Source organism: Triticum dicoccoides, chromosome 4B, assembly GCF_002162155.2.
Source record: "Triticum dicoccoides isolate Atlit2015 ecotype Zavitan chromosome 4B, WEW_v2.0, whole genome shotgun sequence".
NCBI classification, from domain to species: domain Eukaryota; kingdom Viridiplantae; phylum Streptophyta; class Magnoliopsida; order Poales; family Poaceae; genus Triticum; species Triticum dicoccoides.
The window spans coordinates 337,796,403-337,810,240 of record NC_041387.1 but is presented as its reverse complement, the minus strand read 5'-3'; positions in this window follow the sequence as shown (position 1 = coordinate 337,810,240).

The window sequence follows — 13,838 nt, the reverse complement described above, 5'->3', positions numbered from 1 at the left end:
CAGCATTCACTTATTGCTATTTCTTCAAGTTGCATTTTTCTGCTAGGTGAATGTGATCGGACCCTTCCCCCTCTATGCTATACTCAACCCAATCTATTCACAAATTCTTCATGTGCGTTCTATTTGAAACTCGTTCAAAATCTTCACTGTGTCTTTGACAGCTGAAGAATTTGCGAACGGAACTTTAAAACTAATCTTATCCAAAATTTTCGGTTTTACCGCTCAATCCGTTCCGGATCCCACGATAGACTTATCTATTCACCCACGATCTAACACGATCTCCACTCCACAGTACGTGGGTGACACATGTCAAGCGAAGGAGAAGGGTCAGGGGCAGGTTCGTCCAAAATCTTCCGGCGAACAGTTTTTCACTGCGACTATAAATATCCCCTCATCCCTTCCTCACTTCCTTTACTCCGCTCGACCGCTCTCTCTCTCTCGCTCGAGCTCCTCAAACCCTAGCGCCACCGCTAGTCCATCGTCGCCGGTGAGGAAGAGCTTCACTGCCTCGACCTCGTCGCCGTCGTACTCGCGCCGACCGCGGAAATCTTCACTCCGCCACCGCCGTAGCTGTCTTCCTCCGCCAAGTTAGGGCGTGGAAGATCTACATCGACGAACTTCACAGTTCTACTTCTTAGTTCGTCGTGTTCTTCACACAGGATAACTAAAAGTTACATTTACTACCCCTTTTGATTCAAAATTTCACAACAAAATCTTCGAAGGTGTTTTATTCTTCAAATCCTCACACACAAAACACCTCGCTAGTCATCTGTTCTTGATTCGTTTCTCTAAGCATCATTTTTCTTCAAGATTTCTCAATTGTGTGGATCTTCGATCTATACAACTCTGGAACCTAAGACAAAGAACGCTTAGTGAAACTCTTCAAGGCTCATCTGGTTAAAATTCCTCAAACTTGTTCTTTTTGAAAAACCTTCTGAGAACGCATATGACCTCTCCAAATTCCTCGCAACTATACTCTGTTCACAGGTACTCATGTCCGCTGCTGAATCACTAGGTTCTCATCAACTTAACTCATTTGCAGCGTTCCTCGAATAAAAGTTGCACACTTCTTCAGAAAATTCGATTGTTCAAATTCCTCATCTGAAGAATATGGCTGATCGTAAAAGGCCGCAGAAAGGAGGAAAGAAGCCAGAGGTCATGACTGCTTTTGAAATCCCTGAGGACCTCTATGATGATTATTGCACACCTGATGAGGCTAAGTATGGAAAAGAAACCAAAACTCAGCGCAAGGTGCGCATACAGAAGATTGAACGGAGATGGGCAAGAGAATGGAGGGAGTACAAATATGTGACTCCAAAGTATATGAAGAAATTCGCACTTAATCCTCCATGCCCAAGAGCTCCATTGGCACCTGGCCAAAGAGCTGACCCCACCAGCATCAAGCGTGGTGAGGATTTTCCTGAAGAATGGGCCAAGCGCCAAGCTAAGTTGGCGAGACAAGCTAAAGAAGCAGTGAGGAAATTCAATGAAGACTCTGCTGCTGCTACTGCCACTGAGGCCTCTGTCAAGCCAAAGAAATCAATGGCAAAGAAGCCTGCTCACAAGCCAAGTGCTTCACTAACTATGCCCTCACAGACAAGTTCCTCAGCAATGCCCTCACGGCCAGATTCTTCAAAGCCCTCAGGCCAGTACCAACCACTGCTCCTCCTCAAAAGTCCTCAGCTGCTCCGACAAAGTCCTCAACACCTGTACATCTGGCTACATGCCAAAGGACAACATGCATCTCTATTGCCTCTGGTGCCTCAGCAAGTTCCTCAGCTGCACCAAAATCTTCATCAGGCCCCACTCTTGTGGCGCCCCCGATTCAATCGTACACTAATCATGCACGCAAATGTGTACGATCAAGATCAGGGACTCACGGGAAGATATCACAACACAACTCTAAAACATAAATAAGTCATACAAGCATCATAATACAAGCCAGGGGCCTCGAGGGCTCGAATACAGGTGCTCGATCATAGACGAGTCAGCGGAAGCAACAATATCTGAGTACAGACATAAGTTAAACAAGTTTGCCTTAAGAAGGCTAGCACAAACTGGGACACAGATCGAAAGAGGCGCAGGCCTCCTGCCTTGGATCCTCCTAAACTACTCCTGGTCGTCATCAGCGGGCAGCACGTAGTAGTAGGCACCTCCAGTGTAGTAGGGGTCGTCGTCGACGGTGGCGTCTGGCTCCTGGACTCCAGCCTCTGGTTGCGATAACCAGAAGGAAAGGAAAGGGGAGAAAAAGGGGAAGAAAGCAACCGTGAGTACTCATCCAAAGTACTCGCAAGCAAGGAACTACACTACATATGCATGGGTATATGTGTAAGAAGGCCATATCAGTGGACTGAACTGCAGAATGCCAGAATAAGAGGGGGATAGCTAATCCTGTCGAAGACTACGCTTCTCGCAACCACCGTCTTGCATCAAGCAGAAGAGAGTAGATTGAAGTCCTCCAAGTAGCATCTCATAGCATAATCCTACCCGGCGATCCCCTCCTCATATCCCTGAGGTAGAGCGACCACCGGTTGTATCTGGCACTTGGAAGGGTGTGTTTTATTAAGTATCCGGTTCTAGTTGTCATAAGGTCAAGGTACAACTCCAAGTCGTCCTGTTACCGAAGATCACGGCTATTCGAATAGATTAACTTCCCTGCAGGGGTGCACCAACTTACCCAACACGCTTGATCCCATTTGGCCGGACACACTTTCCTGGGTCATGCCCGGCCGCGGAAGATCAACACGTCGCAGCCCCACCTAGGCAAAACAGAGAGGCCAGCACGCCGGTCTAAACCTAAGCGCACAGGGGTCTGGGCCCATCGCCCATAGCACACCTGCATGTTGCGAGGGCGGCCGGAAGCAGAACTAGCCCCCTTAATACAAGAGCAGGCTTACGTTCCAATCCGGCGCGCGCCGCTCCGTCGCTGACGTCTGAAGTGCTTCGGCTGATACCACGACGTCGGGATACCCATAACTACTCCCACGTAGATGGTTAGTGCGTATAGGCTCGTAGCCAACTCAGATCAAATACCAAGATCTCGTTAAGCGCGTTAAATATCCGCGAACGCCAACAGGGCCAGGCCCACCTCTCTCCTAGGCGGTCTCAACCTGCCCTGCCGCTCCGCCACAAAGATCCACACAGAGGGCTGTCGGGACAAAGGTCCTTTCAGCCCCCAATCCGTGAATCACTCGCGGGTACTCTTCGAGCTGACCCGACTTTAGTCACCATCTGTATAGTATGTATGTATGTATGGTATATACCCGTGATCACCTCCCAAGTGATCACGGCCCGATAGTATAGCAAGGCAGACTGACAAGAATGTAGGGCCAATGATGATAAACTAGCATCCTATACTAAGCATTTAGGATTGCAGGTAAGGTATCAATAGATGTAGCAACAATGTCAGGCTATGCATCAGAATAGGATCAACTGAAAGCAGTAACATGCTACACTACTCTAATGCAAGCAGTATAGAGTAGAATAGGCGATATCTGGTGATCAAGGGGGGGGGGCTTGCCTAGTTGCTCTGGCAAGAGAGAGAGGTCGTCAACTCCGTAGTCGAACTGGGCAGCAGCAGCGTCGGTCTCGTAGTCTACCGGAGAGAAGAGGGGGAAGAAACAATGAATACAATGCAAACAAATGCATATCGAGGCATGACATGACAAGTAACGATGCTAGGTGTGCCCAATCGCGGTAGTAGGTGATACCGACGAAGGGGGGAAACATCCGGGACAGTATTCCCGGTGTTTCGCGTTTTCGGACAGATAAACCGGAGGGGGAAAGTTGCGTGTTTGGTATGTTAGGGGTGCGTGGCGGACGAACGGACCGCGTATCCGGATTCGTCTCGTCGTTCTGAGCAACTTTCATGTTGAAAATATTTTAATCCGAGTTACGGATTAAAAGATATGATTTTCTAAAGATTTTATTAATTTCTGAAATTTAATTAATTATTTAATTAATTCGAAAATGGATTTATGACGTCAGCATGATGTCGTGCTGACGTCAGCAGTCAGCGTTGACCGTTTGACCTGGTCAACCTGACATGTGGGTCCCGTGGGACCCACCTGTCATACACTGTTAGGTTTAATTAGGGTTTAGTTTAATCCTAATTATAGTTTAATTAAAATTAACTAGTTAATTAAATTAATTAAACCGGATTAATTAACTTAATTAATTCATTAGTTAATTAATTAATTAATAATTAATTTTATTAATCATTTTTATTTTTATTTAATAATTTTATTTTTTTAATTCTCCTTTTTAAAAAAAACCGTTCTGGGGTGGGGCCAACTTGTCATAGGGCCAATGGCCTTATCGGCCATGGGTGCTAACGGGTGCTGGGCGCTGGGCGCCGCCCGAATGCAGGGCCGATGTGCGGGCGGCCGCCGTGGGCGACGGCCGGTGGCGGCGTCAGGAGGCGGAGCCGGGAGGGCCACTAGGCGACGTCGTGGCCTCGCGGGGCACCGGCGCGCGGCAGCAGAGGCCGGTGCGGTGCGGCCCGGTGCGAGGCACCACGGCGAGCAGGAGCGGGGGGCGCGGGGCGCGGCCAGTGCGAGCGCGCGCACGATGGCGCGGGACGCGACCGGCGCGTGCGGTGGAGGTCAAGGCCGGGCTTGGTCGACGCGGGTGTGCGGCCAGGGCGCGCGTGGGCGATGGCCACCGCGGGGCGCAGGAGCCGAGATGGGGCGGACAGCGCACGGAGAGTACGAAGGACGAGGGAGAGGGGAGGTCGGTGCCTCACCGCGGGTCTGTAGGGCACGGGCAGCGGGGGTCGAGGAGGAGGCGGAGACGAACGATGCGGGGGAGGGGATCCGGCGAGGAAGCAGTCCGGCAAGGCCTTCGGGTGGCGGCGAAGTCGAGATCCGGCGAGGGATTCCGAGGAACGGCGGGGTCCAGGGCGACGGTGTCGGGGAGCCGGCCGACGACGGTGCTCGGGGCGACGATGGGGTTCGATCCGGGCGGCGGCGAGGGGCGCAGGGGGGGGCGACGCGGTGGCGTCTGGTGGCGGCGGGGACAGGCGACGCCGGCGAGGCGTGTGGCGGCGATGGCAGGGGGGTCGGGGTGGTTCGGTCCCGATCCGATCTGGATCGGGAGGGGGAGCGAGTGGGAGGGGCGAGTGGCGGACGGGGTGGTTAGGGTTTCGGGGTCTCACCGGTGGGGGGGAATAAGGAGAGAGTGGGGGTGTCGGCCGGGGCCTGGTGGTGGCCCAGTGGGGCCTGTGGTCAGCTGGGCCGAAGCCCAGGGGGGTTCCTCTTCTTCTTTTTCTTTTTGGTTTTCTGTTTTTCTTTCCTTTTGTATTTTCTTTTATTATTTCTTTTCTGTTTAAATCATTTAATCCATTTAGCCATTTTATAAAAATATGTCTATTGCACTATAATTACCTTTGTAATATTCGTCAACCACCGAACAATTTTATTTTAAATTTTTGAAAACTTTTATTGTTTTCATCAATTTGAATTTTGAATTTGAACGGTTTCGAATTATTGCGAGGATAGCAACAGTAATCGGGATGACGTGCCATGATTAGCGTGGGATTACTGTAGCAAGATTATCCGGGCGTTACAAATCTCCTCCACTACAAGAAATCTCGTCCCGAGATTTTAGGAGGTAGAAGGAAACAGTGCGGTGTATTCATCACGCAGGCGATCCTCGCGTTCCCAGGTGGCTTCGTCTTCAGAGTGATTCGACCACTGGACCTTGAGGAACTTGATCGCCTTCTGGCGTGTGCGGCGTTCAGCTTGGTCGAGAATGCGGACCGGATGCTCTTTATAGGAGAGGTCCTGTTGCAATTCGAGCACTTCATGGTCCACTGCTCAGATTGGGTCCTTGAAGCAGCGTCGGAGTTGTGACACGTGGAACACATCGTGAACCTGAGAAAGGTTCGACGGAAGCTCCAGTTGATATGCCACTTTTCCACGCCTTTCCAGAATAGTGAATGGGCCAATATAGCGAGGAGCTAGCTTGCCCTTGATCCCGAAGCGGTGAGCACCCTTCATTGGTGTAACGCGAAGATAGGCCTTTTCGCCAGGTTGATAGACCAGGTCTTTATGATGACGGTCATACTGACTCTTCTGACGTGACTGAGCACTCTTGAGATTCTCGCGAATAATGCGGACTTGTTCTTCGGCATGTTGGATAATATCCGGACCGAAGAGTGGATGTTCCCCAGTTTCTGACCAGTTCAGAGGGGTTCGGCACTTTCGTCCATATAACACTTCGAAGGGGGCCATCTTCAGACTAGCTTGATAGCTATTATTATAAGAGAACTCAGCATATGGAAGAGATTCCTCCCATTTCTTGCCGAAGGAAATAACACAAGCTCGAAGCATGTCTTCGAGAAGTTGGTTGACACGTTCAACTTGCCCTTGTGACTGAGGATGAAAAGCAGTGTTGAAAGACAGATGAGTGCCCATAGCTTCTTGGAAACTTGCCCAGAATCTTGAAGTGAATAAGCTGCCACGGTGTGAACTGATTACCAATGGAATACCGTGAAGCGAGACAATTCTGGTCATGTAGAGGTTTGCCAGCTGACTAGCAGTGATCATTTCCTTGATAGCCAGAAAATGTGCAACTTTAGAAAGTCGGTCAATGACGACAAGAATAGCATCATTACCCTTTTGCGATTTGGGAAATCCAGTAACGAAGTCCATCTCGACATGGTCCCATTTCCATTCAGGAATAGATATAGGTTGCAGAGTTCCAGCAGGCCTTTGATGTTCTGCTTTGATACGACGACAAACGTCACATTCAGCAACATAACGAGCAATGTCTTGCTTCATGTTAGACCACCAGAATCTCTGGCGGATGTCTTGGTACATCTTTGTACTACCAGGGTGGATACATAGAGGCGTATCATGAGCTTCTTTCATAACCTCCTGAGTCATATTCAGGTTTTCCTTCTTACACGGCACCACTAGGCGGCCTTTGAAGTACAAGGCGCCATCATCAGCAATAGTGAAGGATGAGGGACTTCCTTCTTTGAGGTCTTGCTTAACCTTGTAGACTTCAGAGTCAAATCCCTGCATTGTCTTTATGGTGCCCACGAGATCGGGTTCAACAGCCAGGGTATAGAGGGATCCCTGGGAAACAACACGGAGATTCATCTTGCGGAACTCCGGAGGAGGGGGAGCGAGTGCACCCGGAGGAACAATATGGAGGTTTAGCTTTCTGAATTCTTCAACAAGTGAGGGCTGAACTTTGTGAACCTGGAGGTGGTTGCAGTAAGACTTGCGGCTCAAGGCATCAGCCATTACATTAGCCTTGCCTGGGGTATAGGAAATACCCAAATCAAAGTCTGCAACAGTCTCCATCCATCTCTGCTGACGGAGATTCAGGTCTGGCTGAGTAAACAGATACTTCAGACTTTGGTGGTCAGTGAAGATCTCGCAACGATTACCGAGTAGGTAATGTCGCCACTGTTTTAGCGCATGAATGACAGCAGCAAGTTCGAGGTCGTGAACTGGGTAGTTCTCTTCGTGAGGGCGCAATTGCCGAGAGGCATAAGCAACCACTTTGCTCTCTTGCATTAGGACACAGCCTAGTCCTTGACGGGAAGCGTCGCAGTAAATGATGAAGTCCTTCTTAGTATCAGGAGGAGCTAGTACTGGGGCAGAAGTCAACTTGTCCTTGAGTGCCTGGAAACTTTCCTGACATTTATCTGTCCATTGGAACTTGACGCCCTTATGCAATAGGTTAGTCAGAGGCCTGACAATCTTGGAGAAGTTCTCGACGAATCGACGGCAGTAGCTGGCGAGACCGAGAAAACTTCTGACTTGCTTAACGTTCTTCGGAGGAGTCCAATCAAGAATAGCCTGGACTCGTTCAGGGTTGATGGCAATACCATCTTTAGAGATGACATGCCCGAGATAGGTTACTTCGGGAAGCCAGAATTCACATTTGGAGAACTTGGCATAAAGTTGATGCTCTCGTAGCTTTTCCAGCACAAGACGAAGATGTTCAGCATGTTCTTCTTCACTCTTGGAAAATATCAGGATATCATCCAGATAAACCACGACGAACTTGTCGAGGTAATCCATGAATATATAGTTCATCAGGCGAGAGAAGGTGGCTGGAGCATTGGTCAAGCCGAAAGACATGACGGTGTACTCGTATGAACCATAACGAGTCACAAATGCGGTCTTGGGGATATCCTCCTTACGAACACGGATCTGGTGGTAACCCAACCTCAAGTCGAGTTTAGAGAACACTGATGAACCAGCCAATTGATCATACAGATCATTGATCCGAGGAAGAGGATACTTATTCTGAATGGTAGCTTGGTTTATAGGACGGTAGTCTTGGACCAATCGGTTTGTCCCATCTTTCTTCTTGACAAAGAGAGAAGGTGCTCCCCAAGGAGAGCAACTTGGGCGAATGAAACCACTTCGAAGAGATTTATCGATTTCCTCCTTAAGCTTAAGGAGTTCATGCGGCGGCATCTTGTAGGGTCGCTTGGCTATAGGAGTGGTGCCTGGTTTCAAGTTGATGACGAATTCGACAGCTCTAGCAGGGGGAATCCCTGGGAGTTCTTCAGGAAAGACGTCTAGGAATTCACGCACGACGGGAATGTTTTCAATGCCCTCAAGTGGTGCAGCATTCAATGCATTTAAGGCATAAAGTCTGGCCTCGGCATTCCGAACCAGATGAGCATCGTAGCTAATTATCTCATCAGAAGGGTGTAGCAGATGGACGGTCTTGGTGGCGCAAACGATAGAAGCAGTATGCGCCTTTAACCAATTCATTCCCAGAATGAGGTCAATGCTACAAGACTTTAGTACGATGGGTGAGACAAGGAATTCCAGTCCTTCGATTTCAACGGGGACATCGTTGCAAATCATGGAGGTTCGACATTGGCCCGCAGGCGTGTGTACTAATAGTGAAGCATTCATGTCTTCACTTTTAATGCCATGCATGAATGCGAAATCTTCAGACATGAATGAATGCGATGCACCAGTATCAAATAAAACGGATGCTGGTACTGAATTTACGAGGAGTGTACCCATCACAGTAGCAGGCTGGTCTTGAGCTTCATTCAGATCAATGTGGTTGGCATGAACACGGCCATAAGACTTGGCATTGTTGTTGCGGGCCTGGTTGTTTCCACGGCCAGCGGCTGGAAGGGCCAGTTGATTCTGATTCTGAATGCAATCCCTAGCACGGTGACCTGGTTGACCACACTTGTAGCACAGGCCATTATTGGGAGTGGGAACAGGAGCTTGGGGTGGCGGAGCTGGAAGCCTTGGCAGCCTAGTTGGAGCAGTAGGCAGACGAGGTGCAGCGTAAGACTGCCTGGGGGCTGGTGCATTTGGACGGTACATGCTGTTCGGGATCCATATCTTACGCTTCTGCGAGGGCGGGCCCGAAGATGAGCCCGTGTCACGGTTGCGCCTTTGAAAGCTTTGGTGTTCTTGTAGACCAGTCTCAACATTGATGGCCTTATTCACCAAGGTGGCGAAATCAGCAAAGTCGTGCACTAGAAGTGCGAGCTTGATGTCAGCTTGAAGGCCGTCACGGAACTTCTCCTGCCTACGTGCATCAGTTGCAATGTCCTCTTCAGCATAGCGAGACAAGTCCAGAAACTCTCGCTGATAAGCTTCAACAGTCTTGTTGCCTTGGGTGAGGTTGCGAAACTCACGCTTCTTCCGGTCCATGACTCCTTGTGGGATGAAGCGGGCACGGAAAGCAGCCTGGAAGTCTGGCCAGGTGATGATTGTTCCAACTGGCAGAGTACGCCTGTGGCTGTCCCACCATTGAGCTGCGGGTCCCTTCAGGAAGAAGGAAGCAAAAGTGACATAGCTGGCAGGGGCTACATCAGCAGACTCCATATCATAGGTGATGTCACGGAGCTAGTCATCAGCATCCAGTGGCTGGGTTGAGCTGCGGTACACACTTGGGTTGAGGCGTATGAAATCCTGCAGAGTTGTTGTGTTTGGATGCTGGTTCATATTGGGGCGAGGAAACTGAGCCATCACGTTTTCCATGAACTGGCGATTCATCTCAAGCTGTTGGATCATACCAGCCATGTACTCAGGCGGTGGTGGGAAGTTGCCACCACGACCACGACCAGCTGGTCTAACGATCCTGCTAGTATATAACAGGGGTAGCTCAGTATCGAGAAATTTGCATAGACAAGAATCATTCATGATGAAACATGCATAATGAAAGGAGCACGACAGATACCACATAGATAGTCGGCATAACTTACAAAAGGGGTCGGACATAGAGTTCAGTACACAGAGTTCAGTACATAGACTAAGCCATCATAGGTGGCACGCAGGCTCGCGAATGCATCTAATACTAATGAGCAAGACTACATCAGTCCCAGGAGGTACTGTGAAGGTAGCTGTAACCTGACAGCTGGTAGTGAGGCAACGGATAGTCCTCCACGTCAGTGGCCTGGGGGCCGCGGATACTCTGGTGTAGAACCCGACGCTCAGGTGGCAGAAGAGGACCAAGTGCGGGAGAGTAGCCTCCCACCTCTGGCCATCCGACACCATGGGGCATCACGGTCCTGGCTGGGTAGATCGCAGAACGCGGCAGCTGTCCAGACCGGACAAAGGGGTGCAACCGCGTCAGAGCCCTGTAAAGGTGCTGACGAGTGGTGTACAACTCGTGGCGAAGAGCTCTGTTAGCTTGGTCCAACCCATCAGCATGCAGAACCAGGCGCTGATGGTGGAAGGGCTCTCGGGTGACGGTGGAGTAGGTGGCAGTGTAGTATCCCTCCGCGCCAACGTCAGATGCGATAGGAATGTGTCTGAAAGGGGAAGTGTCCAACGCCTGATACTCTCCACGAAGACGTGTCAGAGCAGCATGAGCAGCATCGTGGACTGCCATCTCGATGGTCACTCCAACACCATGAGCAGTGTGCAGCACGGTAGTGGACTCATACCCCCGAGAGTAGAGATGGACGATGGCACGGTACTGCTCCTGGTTAAAGTCCTGGTACTCCTCGTAGACGGTGTACTCAGGGTGCCAGCGATAACCCAGATAGGTCATCATATCAGCTAGCACAGCAGGTGATCCTGAGGCACCAATGGCCGCAGTGTGGCGCACGACCTGCCTCGTGGGTTCCATCTGAAAACAAAGATGTTTCAATGGAGTCAAATGACAACATGGGCACTATTCAAAATGCTATCCTACAGAATAACTATGGCTTATCCAACTTCGGGGTGAACGTGGTAACGGGATCCTAATGTTAGAGTTAGTAAATTCGTTTAACCCGAGTAGAAAAGAGTTCAGAGTCCCAGAGTAAAGGTCGAGGAGTAAAAGATCCTAGTACCACCCGATGGCGACGTGGGCCCGTAAGGCACACAGCCAAGTTAGTAAAAGTTTTTGTAATGTCTAGACTCGACTTCGGCCAAGGAGTGTGGAAGGGGGATTCCTACAGGCAGTCGGCTCTGATACCAACTTGTGGCGCCCCCGATTCAATCGTACACTAATCATGCACGCAAATGTGTACGATCAAGATCAGGGACTCACGGGAAGATATCACAACACAACTCTAAAACATAAATAAGTCATACAAGCATCATAATACAAGCCAGGGACCTCGAGGACTCGAATACAGGTGCTCGATCATAGACGAGTCAGCGGAAGCAACAATATCTGAGTACAGACATAAGTTAAACAAGTTTGCCTTAAGAAGGCTAGCACAAACTAGGACACAGATCGAAAGAGGCGCAGTCCTCCTGCCTGGGATCCTCCTAAACTACTCCTGGTCGTCATCAGCGGGCAGCACGTAGTAGTAGGCACCTCCAGTGTAGTAGGGGTCGTCGTCGACGGTGGCGTCTGGCTCCTGGACTCCAGCCTCTGGTTGCGACAACCAGAAGGAAAGGAAAGGGGAGAAAAAGGGGAAGAAAGCAACCGTGAGTACTCATCCAAAGTACTCGCAAGCAAGGAACTACACTACATATGCATGGGTATATGTGTAAGAAGGCCATATCAGTGGACTGAACTGCAGAATGCCAGAATAAGAGGGGGATAGCTAATCTTGTCGAAGACTACGCTTCTCGCAACCACCGTCTTGCATCAAGCAGAAGAGAGTAGATTGAAGTCCTCCAAGTAGCATCTCATAGCATAATCCTACCCGGCGATCCCCTCCTCATATCCCTGAGGTAGAGCGACCACCGGTTGTATCTGGCACTTGGAAGGGTGTGTTTTATTAAGTATCCGGTTCTAGTTGTCATAAGGTCAAGGTACAACTCCAAGTCGTCCTGTTACCGAAGATCATGGCTATTCGAATAGATTAACTTCCCTGCAGGGGTGCACCAACTTACCCAACACGCTTGATCCCATTTAGCCGGACACACTTTCCTGGGTCATGCCCGGCCGCGGAAGATCAACACGTCGCAGCCCCACCTAGGCAAAACAGAGAGGCCAGCACGCCGGTCTAAACCTAAGCGCACGGGGGTCTGGGCCCATCGCCCATAGCACACCTGCACGTTGCGAGGGCGGCCGGAAGCAGAACTAGCCCCCTTAATACAAGAGCAGGCTTACGTTCCAATCCGGCGCGCGCCGCTCCGTCGCTGACGTCTGAAGTACTTCGGCTGATACCACGACGTCGGGATACCCATAACTACTCCCACGTAGATGGTTAGTGCGTATAGGCTCGTATCCAACTCAGATCAAATACCAAGATCTCGTTAAGCGCGTTAAATATCCGCGAACGCCGAACAGGGCCAGGCCCACCTCTCTCCTAGGCGGTCTCAACCTGCCCTGCCGCTCCGCCACAAAGATCCAGACAGAGGGCCATCGGGACAAAGGTCCTTTCAGCCCCCAATCCGTGAATCACTCGCGGGTACTCTTCGAGCTGACCCGACTTTAGTCACCATCTGTATAGTATGTATGTATGTATGGTATATACCCGTGATCACCTCCCAAGTGATCACGACCCGATAGTATAACAAGGCAGACTGACAAGAATGTAGGGCCAATGATGATAAACTAGCATCCTATACTAAGCATTTAGGATTGCAGGTAAGGTATCAATAGATGTAGCAACAATGTCAGGCTATGCATCAGAATAGGATCAACTGAAAGCAGTAACATGCTACACTACTCTAATGCAAGCAGTATAGAGTAGAATAGGCGATATCTGGTGGTCAAGGGGGGGGGGCTTGCCTGGTTGCTCTGGCAAGAGAGAGAGGTCGTCAACTCCGTAGTCGAACTGGGCAGCAGCAGCGTCGGTCTCGTAGTCTACCGGAGAGAAGAGGGGGAAGAAACAATGAATACAATGCAAACAAATGCATATCGAGGCATGACATGACAAGTAACGATGCTAGGTGTGCCCAATCGCGGTAGTAGGTGATACCGACGAAGGGGGGAAACATCCGGGACAGTATTCCCGGTGTTTCGCGTTTTCGGACAGATAAACCGGAGGGGGAAAGTTGCGTGTTTGGTATGTTAGGGGTGCGTGGCGGACGAACGGACCGCGTATCCGGATTCGTCTCGTCGTTCTGAGCAACTTTCATGTTGAAAATATTTTAATCCGAGTTACGGATTAAAAGATATGATTTTCTAAAGATTTTATTAATTTCTGATATTTAATTAATTATTTAATTAATTCGAAAATGAATTTATGACGTCAGCATGACGTCATGCTGATGTCAGCAGTCAGCGTTGACCGTTTGACCTGGTCAACCTGACATGTGGGTCCCGTGGGACCCACCTGTCATACACTGTTAGGTTTAATTAGGGTTTAGTTTAATCCTAATTATAGTTTAATTAAAATTAACTAGTTAATTAAATTAATTAAACCGGATTAATTAAGTAATGAATTAATTAAGTTAATTAATTAATTAATAATTAATTTTATTAATCATTTTTATTTTTATTTA